The following is a 15,524-nucleotide window of genomic DNA, read 5'->3' as shown; positions in this document are numbered from 1 at the left end:
TCCTCCCCATACATCTCAGATGCATTGGAGAGGATTAATTGCCACCGCAGTAGCTTTGCCCCATGGGAAGAGGGCAGATTTCGATGCCCTTGAGCTGCAGTGCCCTTTCAGTAAGGGAAATAACCCTTTGCTCTTCAGCTATGCCCGAGATTATTTATTTCCCTTTATATTAGCCATGGGATACAAGAATGCTTTTCTGCAGCAAAGGCAGACCAAAACAAGCAAAAAATCTGCCAGTTTTGCTTTAAAGCAGCAAAAAACCCCCCTGACTCTGTTTTCCTGCAGGCTGTGGGGGACTCTGTCTTCACTACTGCAGGACGTGTAAATCCAACACAATGAAATATTAATTATTAGAGTCTGTCCAACTGGGATTCCTCAGTGCTTTCAGAGAGCTGAATAATTCTGGCACACAACAGAAAAACCACGCAAGTCTCTTTTTTTATTAGAAAATATTGTGTGAGGAGTAAATTAGAGCTTTTGAGCATTCAGGCTGAGGGACAGGAGGGGGCTTGGATTGCTTCAGGGCGAAAAATGCAAATTCCTAAATCGGGTATGAAAGAGGTCTAATGAAGGGATACAGGGAGGTGCATCACCCAGCATGGCTCCTTCAGCATGGAGGGCTGCCCTCGCAGCATGGCGTAACTGTGAGAAGGAGGGGGTAGAGGAGAGTAGAAGTTGATTAATAAAAGAGAGCACACATCTCTGAAGACTCCCGTTATGCAGCACTTCAGATGAAGGCATTCATCCAGAGCAGCCATGGGCACCAGCCCAAGGCAGACACGCTCAGCACAGCTCAAAGCCCCTTTTGTCCCCCTTGTTTACCAGGGCTGGGTTCAAAGCAGAGCACAGAGCATCATCCCTTGGCTGAGCAATGTTTTGCAGAATTGGGAGCCCAGGCTGACCCGAGTTTAAGCATTTCCATGCTATTGCCAGGGCAAAACTCCTCCACAAAGTGTTGCTTGGGAGAAGGGAGAGGCATCCAGCAGCATCTCTGGTAACGCAAAATCTCTAACCTCTCATCATTGTTCATTTTTTCAGCTTCCTTTGACCTTCATTTCTCTGCAGCCTCTGGAAAGTGCTACATGAAATGTTTGGCCTCTCTGAAATCTGTATTCGTCTCTTACAAACCCCTCCATCGTTCCTCAGCAACTTGACCCAAATGCTACAAATACTTTTCATTACCCTGCGGTTGCTTTGGGGGGTGTTACGAGGGACAGGTAAATGAATGGCTTGCTGGAAGACACAATGCCGAGTGGTAGGTCCAGGGCAGCGCTAGCCCTGGGTAAGGTCGCTTGGCTCAAACAACAGCCACAAGCAAGCAAGCCAAGGAGAAGAAAGGGATGACTGAGGACAGCTGCTAGAAGTGGAGGTGGAGGCAAAGATAAGCAGATGTGCACAGATGTGCAGGCTGTTCAGATAAGCATTGTTTTGATGCAGAGCCAACAGGAAGAGGTATGTGGCTGTTGTGTCCGACTGTTAATGGGGCACAGGGGGATGTCATCGTTCCTACCTGGGGGCTGGGAGAGGCTGGATGAAGGGGGTGAGTAGTGCAAGGGAGGAGAGTTGCAGTTAGCACCCGTCGCAGGCTTTTATACACAGAACTGCCTTTTCCCCTGCCCCAGCAGCAACCCTATGAGTTCGTATGGTTGCACTTCTGAATTGGTGCAGAGGGGTTGTTATTTTTGCCCACCCACCTCCCTGAGTCTGCAAGCTGCCACTGTGTAGCTCCCAGCTGCACCCGAGATAAGGTAAGATTGCAGGAGGAACCCCTCTAGAGATTTGCAGGACAAGCAGAAGCAGCATCTCTCTCCCCCAGGCTGTAGGACACAGAACAGACACTTCACCATCAAGCTGCTGGGGCAACAGAGCTGGGGCACAAGAAGCAAGTGAGAAGTTACAGGTTGGGAAGCAACACAGGGCAGGAAATGATGAGCATAATACTTTATCTACTGTGCAGCATGTTCGATGTCCATACCCTCCTCCGTGATTCTGACTATGCTCTTCAGGCCTTCAGGAGCCCCTTTCTCCCACCACTGCTGAGCAGGTAAAGAAGGACACTGGCTAGGACTCTCTGCCACCTCACGGCCGAGCTAGTCTGGGTCCTGGGCACGCACTCAGGTTGCACAAGAAGGTTTGGCAGCAATATGAGGTGTAGGAAGCCAGGCCCAGGCTGAAGTTGTGGTGTGGGCAGGTCTCAGAGCACTTCTTGGTGATCCTCTTCCACAAAGACAAAAAGCCTTGCCCAAAGAAGGGAGAGAGCAGCATTAACAATGGGAGTTTGTTGAGAGCTCCCCAATCTCGTACAGGAGGGAGATGGGTTAATGAGTCCCACTGTCCCCCACAGCCCCAGGGACCAGCATGGTAAATGAGGACCAACCCACCACAGCCCAACAATTTCTGGTGACCAGCTACACAAGGCATTCAATATCCCTGCTGGGTATCTGGCACCTCCCAGCATGGACCCTCATGTCAAGGCTTTTTAAGGTGTACAATGGCATCCATGAGACAATGTTCATGCCTGGATTGAAAGCACACTTCCAGGTTTCTCTGCTTGGAGGAAATAATTTTACTCCCCTCTGTATCTCTCTAGACCTTCTCATCCACGCTGGCTACCTGCTTCTTTTCATCTCCTTATCTAATCAAGGCTCAAATTTATTTATTTTTCCTCTGAAAGATTCTCTCTTTATCCTATCTCTTCTTTCAGTGTCCCCTGCCTTTCCATGCAGGCATAAACAAAGGCTAAAGAGGACAATCTCAATGTGTGATGGGGAGGAGGATTTCAAACTGCAAATTTTAGCATTGCCAGGCTGGGCTAGCAAAGGCTCCACCTCCCACATGTGCTTCCCCATGACTCCTCAGCCCATCCATCAACAAAGGGCAACCATACCAAATTCAGTCAAAACCCCACATCCCATTCCTGAGTCCTAACCAGAGGAAATACAGCCAGTACATACCAATTCCTACAGAGGCAACATTGGTCACACAGTATTCATCCTTGTCCGAGCACTTCTTGGCCTTCAGGCAGCTCCAGTTGCTTTGTTCCCAGTTGCAGGTGTAGCAATACAGGGCATTTGCTGCAGGAGGAGACACAAAATATGGAAGATGGGGACAAAATGCCACTAGTACTGGCAGCAAAAAACACTGCCTTCTTCCTCTTGACTCTCAAATGTGCGAAGTGCAGGTTTGCTGAAAGTGATGGAGCTGCAAGACTCAGACCCAACCCACTCTGGAGTCCACACACTTGCACATTTAGACCCAACACATGCACCAACAGTGCAAGTCTTCCCTTCCCGCCCTGCCCTTTAAATAATAGCACAATGGGCCAAGGGTACTGAGTTTGATGTGATGCAGGGAGCAGGGAAGGTCAGGGTCTGCTGCAGGAGTCTACAAGGATGTCCCAAGGCTTGGGGTCATCCTTTCTAGTTGCTGGAGACTATTGGGCTATAGCCTTATTGGGCAATAAGCACTAGCAGTCAAATACGGTTAATTGGGACCTCACAGCCTAAAGTCGCCAGTCTCTCACACCTGTGTCTTTGTGGGGGACTTCAACGCCCTCAAACATATATCCATTACTTGGGTTAAAAAAAAAAAGGTGAGGAGAAGGGCTTTTTGCTGTGTGAATTCAGTCCTAAGACACATGCAGTCTAACACTTCATCTTGACTGCCTAGGTCATCTAACATGGATTAGGGCAGTCTTCGTTCTGGCACTGAAGACAATCTTTCTGTCCCTGGGGCCTTGTTGACACTTGGAAATCTGTCAGAATCGCTATTCTGGTAAGAGAACAAAGCTAAATAGCAGAAAGGTATTCTTAGGCCACAATGAGACAGAAATAACTATTCCAATAAATTATTTTTCTTCCCCAGACAACGTGGCAAATTTCAAAGCTCTGGCAAACCCTGTTCCTTTTTACTAAATGAGGATAATATTTATTCTCTCTGGTTGCTTAATTGTCTTCTCTGTAGAGGCTACAAGATCATATCTTTCGAGGGGGCTCTGACTTCATTTTCAGTATCTCTGTGAAATAAACACATAATCTATAATGCAAATAATACACAAATATACATATCCACCCAATACCCCAGCATAAGACTGTTTAACCCATTTAGTCCACAACCCAGCTTCTCCCAGTTCCCCAGCTTTGCCCCAAAATCTCTGAAATCAGCAAGTTTGGTGGGTCTCTGAGATGGGCAGAAATCAGGGGCATTCAGCAGGCAGCTGCACAAGGCCAGATGTTGTAGGTCTGGCCCTGTCCCATGCTGCTGCTAAAACCGGCATCACTGACTGCAGTAGGAACCAGGTGCACAGAATTGCTGATGTATTGTGCTATCATATGCTGAAGCAATTCTTCATCAAGATTTAGAAATAACCACAGTCTTGCATCATCTCAACGGACAAAATCACTGGGAAGTCTCTTAACAAAGGCAGAACAGTGGCAAATGCCCCCTTTTTTTGGTCTCACTTTCATAAAATTCCAGTAGTACCTGCATCTGTCAGGAAATTTCCCTGCAGAAAATAAACCTTTCATACATCCAGGCTACAGATAAGAAACCCAAAGAGGAGCAGCGTGTCCTTCAGCTGCACCACTGTCAGAGCCAAAGTACTTTCTCCCATTATTTCTTTTCCCTGGCTATGAGACCTCCCTGACTTCCAAACACACAACTCTGCTTTGTCTAGTAGTGAACCGTGACACCTCACCTTGATCTGCACATAGGATCAAAACCAGCACAGCAAGGAGGGCGGCCTTCATCTTCTCTCAGTCGTCTCTGCAGCCCAGGAAAAGCACCCTCACCTGGGGACAGGATATATATCTTCCCCGCGTTTGGACTGAGTGATGATGAAGCCAACAATTTGGAAAGAGTGGGCAGGGATCATGTATTATTTGAGAGGGTAGGAATGCATGTGGGTTGTTTTCTCACCTCACCATTGCCTTCAGGCTGGTCTGATGGGTCTGGAGGGGAGTGAAAGCACTAAGGCAATTCATTCCATTTATTGCTTTTAATACTTTAATTTATCTATGGTCAGGCTAGGAGTGCTGCTGATGTCTGAGCCGGGGGTTTGTACTGTTTAGTTCCAATTTGATCATCACATCTGTGGCCACATAGTTCAGTGAAGGCAGTTACTCAAAGAAAAATGATAATAAATGGCATAAATTAATGGCTTCATCTGGGTTTACTGCCAAGTGCCTTCCCAGGTTAGAAGTGGAGAACCCCCAGTATCTGGAGTCAGGGCAGATCTAGCTGTATACTCATGGGTGGCAATATAAACAGGAAATGTCTTACAATTTCCTGTTTGCCTATAAAAGCTGCTGGTTACTGACAGAGTCCTAAATGTTCTGCATCCTGATTTGGAGAGCAGCTGCTGCAAGAGAGCAATGGCTTTGTGGTTCAAATGGAGAAGCCAGAGCACTGGAGGTTGGTTTCCAGCTTTGCAACAGCTTTCTTTTGCTACATCTGAGCGAAGGGTAAAAATATCTTTGTCCCCCTTAGGACACAAAGCATCTGACTGAGAGTCCTGCTAGATACCACTCAGATGTGATGTCCTCAGCCTTTGTGATTTCTCTGCATGCTTACAATTTGGGTGGAGCTGGAGCTGTATTTTCAGCCCTTCTGGGGCCTCCATTTGACTGCCTGTCCCACTTCTGCTTCCAAGGAAAGAGTTACATGGAAGTTTGATGCTGCATATCAGCCAGCATCTCCATGAGTCACCTCTTAGCAAGCCATCAAAGAGCAGAGAGGATGAAGCAGGAGCAGCACCTTTGAATGAAGCCACCTGGGCCATCAGCTGTCTGTTCACCTCTTCCTTCTCCACCCTGCAAGGCTTGGTCTGCACAAAAGAGAACAGAGACCCAGTTGTAGCTACACAGCCTGGGGTTTAGAAGATGGAGATACAGAAGGAGAAGAGGCAGAGGCTCAGAAAACATATCGAAGAAAGAGATTAGGTGGCCAGAGGGAGGGCTAAAATGACGGGGCCACCGTTAGTTTCTGGGCAGGAGATCAGTCATATGAGCAAGAGTCCCTGAAGCAGTGGTCATGCTCATCAGAGACATTTAGAGCATCTGATGGGACTAATTAGTGCTCATCACAATGAAGGCAATGGCCAGAGGAAGTTCAATGCGACACAAAAATGCATAGCATCTTCTTTAAAAAAAAAAAAAAAAGATGGGGAATTATTGGGGTAAGATTTTTTTGGTTGATTTAGAGATATTTTTGAGGTTTCTGACACTGGTGTGAAACCACTGGTCTGCCAATACAGCTGCCATAAAGCAGGATCAACAGGATGGTGAAGTCAGCCCTGATAACCCCATGAGCCCTAACCGTTCCTCTGCGATGGACGTACACCTTCTGGGTGTGGAGAGGACAAGCCACATTGCTTGCCCAACAGATGAAAATCTACCAGACTCAGGGACTGCATGCCACTGTGGATGCCAGAGAAGGTGTGTCAGTCCTCCCAGATGTCATGAGGACTCCCAGATGTCACGAGGTAGCAACCGAAGAGCTAGACCTATTCCAGGGAATAAGGATTGCCCAGCGTGATTCACTGCGTGGTGTCCTCTCGCAGGGATGACTCTTCAGGGGAGTCTGGAAGTGAGCCTGGGAAGCCAAGGCTCAGTGTCCCATAGTGGCAGGAGCACCCTGGCAAAGGTCCGCACTGATAAAGTAGTTTACTTTAACCAGATTTAGTTTTTTGAGGGAGGGGAAAATAGTTGTGTTACTCTTCAGTGTGACAAACATGGTGTGTTCTTGATTATTATTTTTTTAAAAAAAAACAAAGAAATGTGTCTGACTCAGTTTATTCCTCCACTTCCAAGAACGGATGGTATGAACATCTCCCCTCTGACACAGAACTCGAGAAGTGTCACCTGGTCCAGGGGTTCAAATCTGTTCCTTACTAACAGCAGGAAGATGATCTGCAAGGCCACAGGAAGTGGTCCACCACGCGTCTGCTGGCAGGAGTGGTTTGGACAAGCGTGATGATGGACAAAGGTGCGTGATGGGCTGTTTGGCATTTTGAGAATTCTCAGTGGCCCATTGAGCCAGATAGCTGGGACATTACCTTTCTAGCCTCAGGTATGTCTGATGTATATGTGTGATGTGTGGGACTGCCACAGTTGGCATTTTTGCAGAGGCACATGGGATACTGAGGATGGTGCTGTCACGCTGGGTTGCCAACACATGGAAGTAGTATGACTGCAGCATGGAAGGTAGTGCTTGGCTAGGTCAGGGCAGAAAGCTGAAAAAAAAAAAAAAAAAAAGGTGTCCCAGTATCCAGCAACACACAGCAGAAATGAGGTTACAGCTATAACAGTAAATTAAACATGTCCAGGACCATCTCCAGCATGGAGACCAAGAGGTGCACATCAACAAGGCCTCTTGCAAATAGTCCTTCCTTTGTGCTTCTCCTCGTTTTTTTTCCAGACATTGCATGCAACAGTGGTGCTTGGTCCATCTTAAAAACTTGCCAGGGAACACACAAACAATTAAAATGATTAATTAAATGTTGTGGATGATTGCATGCCAGACCACAGATGTTCCCAGGAACTGTTTATTCCCCTAGCTTGGGTTCAGCCTTGGAGATCAGACCCTTGCAGGCATGTGAATCACATCCTTCAGGATGAGACCTTGGTCCCTGATTTACTCTTGGCTGTGCCACATCACTATGCAACTGTGTTGGAGTTGGCTAGTAAACACAGCTTTATTTGGCTGCCCTCAGAAACGTTCTGGCCATTGGGTCTTCCAGGCTGTAGAACAGAGATCAGCAGTCAACAAACAAAGTCAGCCAGGGATCTGCTCATCTTCTGGGAGCCTCATACCAGGGTCTTCTCACAAAAGGCCTTGGGACAAGTGCCCACACATGGAACCACAGTAACGAGGAACAGATACGCCATGGTGTGGTCTCATGGGATCTCTTCTTTTTATTTGCCCTGAAGATTTTAACTATTCACCTTCCCTGTGGTCAGAGAAAGAAGTCTGCCTCATCACTTCTTAGGTGGCATCTCACAAGGGTTCCAGATATTTCCATCTATCCCAGCATCATCTTAATCTGTATGTACTGCCATTTCCCACTCAGTGGCTAGTGCACCAGGGGCTGCAGGACAGAATTGTTTCTCCGCACCTGGTATTATTGCACCACCAGGGATTTTGCAGCCCTGAATAAAATCCATTGAAGCAATTGCAGAATCTAACACTGTCTTGTTCCCCATTCTTCATTTTGGGTGGGGTTGTAGGGAAGGAAGAGGCCAGGTCAGCATGGTACCACTTGTTTTTGGCAGTGAAGACAACAGTTTAAAGCATGCATTGCCCTGGGAGGACAAGAGGCAGCTGTGTGTGTTGAGCACACAGTGGGTGAGGACAAGCACCAGCTCTTCCCACCCTTGAAGTCCGATGACTGTGGACAAAAAGTGATTTTTCCTTCTGGCTCTTTCTCTACATCTTTCTCTTCCTCCTGGGGGATTTACTTGTTCTTGATCCGGCAGGGCTCATTCTTTGTATCCTTCCTGGTAGTGACCTCCTCAAAATCAGGACAGGAAGGTGGGTTGTCACCACCCTCCCCCTGACACAGATCTGTCCTCACCTCAGACCTTCGCAGATGTTTCAGTTCTTAACTCCCAAGGAAGCCAAGGACAGTTTGGACCTAACCTCACCCATGGGTTTACTGCAAACTAACATGGGCTTAAACCCTTACATCCCAAAGTACTGAAGGACTCACACCCTGTGGCTGCTCCTACCCAGCCTCCTATGCACTCCCTATTCCTGGGTACTCATTATGGGAGTCCCGCTGTGGGGCAGATACACGGGTTCAACAACACAGCGTGGACAGCCTAGGGCCAGGTTACAACAAGGTGTTGAAATTCTTCTGAGATTGCCCGCTGACTTCCACTCTTTCAGGCCAGGCAGGGAAATGATGCCCCAGAGGCATCCCAAATCTCAGTTTACCTGATTTTATGGTGTCTCCTGGGACTCCTGTATTGCCCAAATCCCAGCTGGGTCTGGATTAAGTTACATTCAGGACCATAACCTGTACTTGGGGGCATTAATAGGGGTATCCAGCAGTCATGTCCAGGTGTCACAAGCTCCAGAGGAGGTCACCACCCTTCCAGCTGCCCTGAGGCCGGAACCACATTGCAGAAGGGCAGTCATGGAGGCAGCTGTGTCTATACCAGTAATACATGGAGAGCCCATGCACAGTTTCAAGGACTGTCCCACAGTTGTCTGCACTGTTTAATTGTTAGCATGCTCCTCAGCATGGTTTTGGCCTGACCAGCTAGGACCATCCCTGACAATTCCAGATCTACTTTCCAACTGGTGTTTCAGATTCAGCCTCTTTACTTTGGAGAGAGAGCACCAGGCTGTGCAGATGGGCACCAGCTGACCCCAGAGCCAGGAACTGACACAGGGTGTTCCATTTGCTTATCTGCCTTCCCCATGCTGTCCCAGACCTTGTCAAGATCAGAATCTTGACAGCATACTAGAACTATACCATTGGAGATGCAAATCCATTATTTTTCCAGACATTTTTCTATACGCCTTCAGAAGTTCCTGCCTGGCTGAAACAGTAAGAGACACACTCTGATCTCAGGCTGCGCTGATCAGGATTGTATCCTCCCCCCGCTCACATCCATTTGTTTCACTGCCCGTGTACTTACATGAACAACCTGACCCTGCTGCTTGCAAAACCCCATCCCTGCTGTGAGCCAGCACTCAATAAAAAAAGAGAATAAATAATAAGCATCTTGGAAACTTTTTTTTTTTTAATGGTAGCTGCAAAGCACTGTTGCATGAAAAGCTATAAAAGAATAACTGATGGATCTCTTCTCCATCAAGCTCAAGCTAGCTTCAGACCGGTCTTTCCATGGCTGAACATCAGATGTTCAGAAGATGTCCTGGGGACAGATGGACAAAATGACTGCAGGTGCTCAGGAACCAGGATGGGTTAAGCAGCTTGTACGGGTTATTCAACAGGAACTTCATCACAGTCCAGTCCAGAGAAAAGGCCTGCTAACACTGACCAGAATCGCAGTTCCCAGCAGCGCTGTGGGAGGTCTCACCCCAGATGCCTCGTGATTGCTGTTGTCCTGACTGCAGCATTTGTAAGGGTCTCAAAACATACTGCAAGCTGAAATGCAGGTTTTGCTGTCAACTTCTGTTGGTGAGTGCCTGGATAAACAAAATCAAATAAAACCAAAGCATGAATCTTTCTCCCAGGAGTAAATCCTGACTTTACTAAGAAGCACACAAAATCACCCAAGACTATACAGGTTATAGTGTTCATTTAACTACTCTGCCTCACCATTCAAGCAAAGAAATAACTGAGCTTCACCTGTAACCCAGTGCTATCCAAATTCTCCCAAAGCCCCATGGAAGGGGAATGTTTTAGACCCAGGTGTGCTGGAGCAGAAAAAGGGGGGAAGGACACAGACCCACTGAGAGCAGGGCTTGGGCTGGGACACTCAGGAACATTGGGCAGCAGGCTTGGGATGTCACATCTCAGGCAGTTCATGGCAGTAGGACTCACCAGCACCTATCTTATCAACCATAGTCAAGCAGGCTGTCTCATTTTTAGTACACAGGGAAGTCATCAGGCACCGACCATTGCTGCTCTGGTTGGTGCAGGTGTAGTATGTCAGCAAGTCGGCTGCAGGAGAGGAACAGAAATTATTTGCATGAAGTCAAAACAAGAAACCCCTTTCCCAGCTGGATCAGTTCCCATCCTCACACGGGCCACAGGAGATAGAATAAGACAAAATAGATCTATTTGGCTGACACAGTTTTACCTTTCTACTATCACATATCCAAAATTGCTAAACACACACTTCCCTGTAGAAAAGCCCTCCTTCCAGGTGAGTGGGCAGCAGAGGCTTTCTGCAGGTGTTGATATTCAACAACACCATCACAGCATTTAGCAAATGGTCACAGGCCCAGAAGAGCAGTGAATTCACTCAATTTTTAGCTCAAAGCTTAATTGCACCCCCATCCAAGAAGTGTAGTATTACCTGCAGATCTCAAGATGCGATTGAGTTTGCAGAAAAAACCCAAAGGGCTCTTTCTGGTAGCGCATCATGAGAGCAGGGGAAGGTGACAGATTTTGGGTTGCTCTGGGGGCAGCCCAAGTCCTTTAGCAGCAGTGACAGCACAAAGGAAAGGCAAAGCTGACCATGCAGACCAGCTCTTCATCTATCGCTGTCTACTGACTTCTTAAAGGCCTCGGGACTTAGAAGTTATGGATGTGGCTTCTCCTGAAAAATGCCATCCCAGCCCAAGCCTCGCAGCAATCCTGAGCAACTCACCAATGTCCATGCAGAGGACAGACAGACACGCCATGAGGAGAGCCCTTATCTTCATTTGCTCTTCTCTGCCTGCACAGTCTTCAGGAGAAGCAGCTCCCAACCCTCTGTGGAGTTCTAGCTGGGAGGGTGACCAAGGACATCAGCCCACTCATTGCACAGCACACACAGACCAGAAGCCTGACACTTGCTTACAGAGCCTTGCAGGAACTCAGCACCCACACCTGCTGTCCAAGTTTTGTGCACTGCCTTTGCCCGAGCACATTACTGAATATTTCAGAATAAGCCAGAAGGAAAGCAGCTGCTACCAATAGCAGTAGTTCCTCTTTGAAAGAAAGCAGGAGATAAAAGGTGGGTAGGAAATTGTTACCAGCCAAGGGGGAAGCAAAGCCACTAGAAGGGGGGTGTAGGCTCTTGGACTTGCACACTGTGCACTGCTCCTAGAAAAAATATGTGCTGGGTCCAGCAAGGAGGAGCTACTTTTTGAGGACCAGAACCCATATTTGGTTGCTCGATCAGAGTCAAACCTGGAGCCTTGGGTTAGCACTAGGAAAGCTTGTTCCCCCTGGGACTATGTAGATTTACTTCCCATGACTTGGGACAAGTGCAGCTTTACCAGCCCTGTTACCACAAGTCTAAGCTTAGAGTGACACCAGCAAGATCAGGGGAGCACAAAAGAACCAGAGAAAGACCAGGAGAAAGATGCCACACCACTGCTACAGCCTCAGTATCTCATCTTATGGGCAAAGAGAAAGCACATGATGTACGTGTATGTAAATTATTACTATACTTGAAATCTTAACAGGCTTTTATCCAAGAATGGTTGTTGGTCTGGATTTAACTACTATAGGAAAACAAAGAATCATCTTATGTAGAATGATATTATTAAAATTATTGCACACACTTAGTGGCTTCTACCCCTTTTCTTGGTGTTATGCTCGCCCTTCCCATTCTTGGGTGTTTCACGCTGGTGGCACTACAGTGAGTCCTCAGCATCTGGAGCCCTGAGCCAGGCAAAATAAGATGTTCATGTTGATGGTTCCCTCTTCTTCTCCCCAGGATCCACTCAGAGACATTCCAATTATGATCAGTAACTTTTTTTTTTCAAACATGTTTTAATTGTTCTGCAGCTGTGTGATGTCTAAATTTACTATATGTAGTGCTTTTTACTTATGTTGGGTACTATTTTTGTACTGTTTGTTACCCCTAAAACCTGCCTAGTCCGGCTCCAGGTTTGCATTCCTTCAGTGAGTGGTTTATAGCCAAGGGGTCTCCACTTCCAGCCCAGACCTCATCTCATCACCCCATGCCTGCGCTCCTCTGCAGCACATCCCACATGTCCACTTCTCAAGACCTTTGCTGTTGTACCAAGCCTGCATTTCTCTACACTGTGTCCTTGGGTCAGAGCCATAAATAACTCATCCTACACAGAATAAAAGCTTGTTACTGCTGTCTATATAAACTGACAGCTGCACTATACAAAGATACACAAAAGTAAAACAAATTATCTGTAGCCACTTGGTCAATCAAAAAAATGGCTCTTACCACTCAGCCAAGTTAAAAAAAAAAGCCTCAGGCAAGTCAAAACAAGCTCAGTCAGAGCAAACCTAACAAGCCTCAATCCAGATGTTTTTCAAACTTGGTGCAAAGCTCACAGCCCATTACTAGCAATAGCAATGCCAAATTAAAGTGCTAAGGGATAACAAACCATCTTGTCTTAGACTTTCAAAGGGGAAAAAATGGACAGAGCTATTCTGTTTTATTTTTGGAATTATATCTCCTGGTTTGGGTTCTTTTTGGGTTTTGGTTCCTCCCCACCCACCCCCCCCAGCACACAGGAAGGCACTATGAGAACAACCCAGTACAGCCCCTTATAGAAGCTTTTTTCAAAGGTGACAATAGGGAGATGAAAACAATTAAAAAAAAAAAAGAAAAGAAAAGAAAAGAAAAGAGAAAGGTCTTAGTTGCCCAGCAAGGGAGCCAGGGGTTGTGCAGCCACAGTCCGGGCATGTTGCTTGCTTAAGGGGCCACACTGCAAAGCCTGCCCAGCTGGCTGTAGGGAAAGTGGAACTATATCAGACATAACTAAAAGCAATGAAAGAGGACATCATGGAAGGAGTCCTGTCTGAACCACAGCCTGTTACAGCACGGGCCATGTGCCAAATTACAAAGACACTCAACTCTCTGCCAGTGTTGCCAAGACCTTATTGCATGCTCAAATGACACCCATCGCTACAAAGTTGGGGTTGGTGACCCCTCATGAAAGACACAGGGATGAAGCAGAAAGCTGGATGAGACATGAGGCTATAGCCATCTAAGTCCCAGGGGAGAAGGGGAGAAGGAAGAGAAGACTAATTAAAATCAAAACTAATTAAAAAAAAAAACCAACAGAAAAAGACTGTGTAAAGTTCCTGGGCTAGGAAGAGAGGCCAGAACTGCTGGGCCCAGTTCTTCATCTCCCCTCACTGCCTTGAAATCACACCACTAGAAAGGCAGCAGCAGAATTTGCCTTTGCAGGCACATGAGTTCATCCCCTGCCTATTTGTGTTGAGAAACCTTCTGCATAAATAAATGGGAACAGTGCTGGGTCCAAGGATGCACAGAGGTGGGGGGAACAGGTGGTGGTGATTTAACACCTCCAGGACTTCCTTCCAACAGAAACTGTTTGCAGCACTAGGAGTAAACTATGGGAAGTCAGGATCTGTTTCTGCCTGGGGGACTACCAAGAATGAAACACGAGCCCTAATTAAAACCAGTTGTGATAATTGGCACCCCATTCTCTTCTACTTCAGCAAACTAAGCCTTCAGGAGTTGAGAAGTCCAACTATAGCTTGAGAAATAGACAGAAGAGATTACACAGAACAGCTTAAAAAAACAAAACAGAACAACACAGCAAAGCCTCCCAAAATAAACAAAGAAATAAAGGAAAAATAAACCTCAAAGAGCTCACTCAAGTATAGATGACCTCTGGGAAGGGGTTAGAGACTTCCTTGTCTAGCCCATCTTGGCAGATAAATAACCTGCCCTGTTTACAAGAGAAGGGACAGTCTGTGTGCAACCCCCCAAGCTAGAAACACAGCATTTTTTTGGACATGCGTCAGCTCCCCGCCTCCCCACCCCCCATGCAGCACACGGCAATGCAGGAAGCTGCCTCAGTGGCTCTTCTAGGCTCATGGCAGCAGAAGGAACTTCTGAGCCCTCCTGCAGCTGTGCAAGCAGTTACTCAAAGGTTTATTTCTGAGTCAAGACCATCACTCATAATGGCAGCTTAATCCAGACTTGTCTTAAGAATATTAATTAAGTAGTTTATTGGAATTCCTCATGCCCCATCTTGCAGTGGCTCACAATTGATGTCTAGAGGAGCCATTCTCAGAGCCTGGGACAAGCTTAGCTGAGGCCTTCCTGATCCTTTTTTTTTTTAATTTTGAATATGTGTTCAGCTGATCAAGAATATCACTACTATGGCTAAAAGCAGCTGCGAGAACAACTAGCCTATGTGTTATCTACTCATTCCCTGTGGGACACCCATGAAGGGCAGCCATCCCTCTTCCACAGCTGCACAGAGCAAGTGCCCAGTTCTTCATGGGGCACAAACCTGACAACCTGGAGTTTTATCCTTGCCTCAAAAGCCCTTCTCCTGCCCCTCATTAGGCCACCCTTCATTTTATCACAGGGATCTAATTTCTCATCGGTTAGTTGTTTGCTTTCCTCTGCAGCCACACTCCTCGGCATCAGCAGCACCGCAGTTACGAACACGTGGCAAAGGCTAATATCTGTCCAATTTGAGCTTATTTTACAACAGTTTGAACTTGGCTGACTGTTGATGGACTCAGACTACAACTGTAAAAAACCCAGGGAGCTCCTTAAAGCACGTGTTTCATTTATGCCAAACCACAGACATTATCTTTTCTGTTAAACCACATTGGAAAAGGAAATTCCATTCACTGTGTTCAGAGACAGAGGGCCTGAAGCACAGCTGTGGTAGTCTCAACTTAAATGTTGTTCTGCCCTTTTCCTCTCATATCAACATAAGCATTCCCCTTTAAAGTTTGTGTCCTATTTTTCCCATTTTTTTTTCCAGTTTTGTAAAACCAGAACTCAAGGGAAGAAGGGAGAGGAGCAAAAACCCTCTGGAAACCCTTCACATTTCTATTCCTCACATCCCCAAGGGGTTTGCCACCTCTCACATGTCTGCCAGACTACAGCTGTTTTGTGTTCCCCTTAATCTGATCACTCACCAGG

At 46.9% G+C, this 15,524-nt stretch overlaps 1 long non-coding RNA gene across 1 annotated transcript; it reads right to left on the bottom strand.

The window, feature by feature from the left end:
* Positions 1-469: 469 nt before the first annotated feature.
* Positions 470-13,143, bottom strand: LOC121084992. Its single transcript, XR_005826920.1, has 3 exons — positions 10,514-13,143; positions 2,955-10,155; positions 470-2,237 (listed from the first exon to the last, which is right to left on the bottom strand). It is a non-coding gene; the product is annotated as an uncharacterized LOC121084992 (long non-coding RNA).
* Between the last annotated feature and the right edge of the window lie 2,381 nt (positions 13,144-15,524).

This window comes from Falco naumanni, chromosome 3 (genome assembly GCF_017639655.2).
Source record: "Falco naumanni isolate bFalNau1 chromosome 3, bFalNau1.pat, whole genome shotgun sequence".
NCBI lineage: Eukaryota > Metazoa > Chordata > Aves > Falconiformes > Falconidae > Falco > Falco naumanni.
This window is presented reverse-complemented; position numbering and strand designations above follow the sequence as displayed.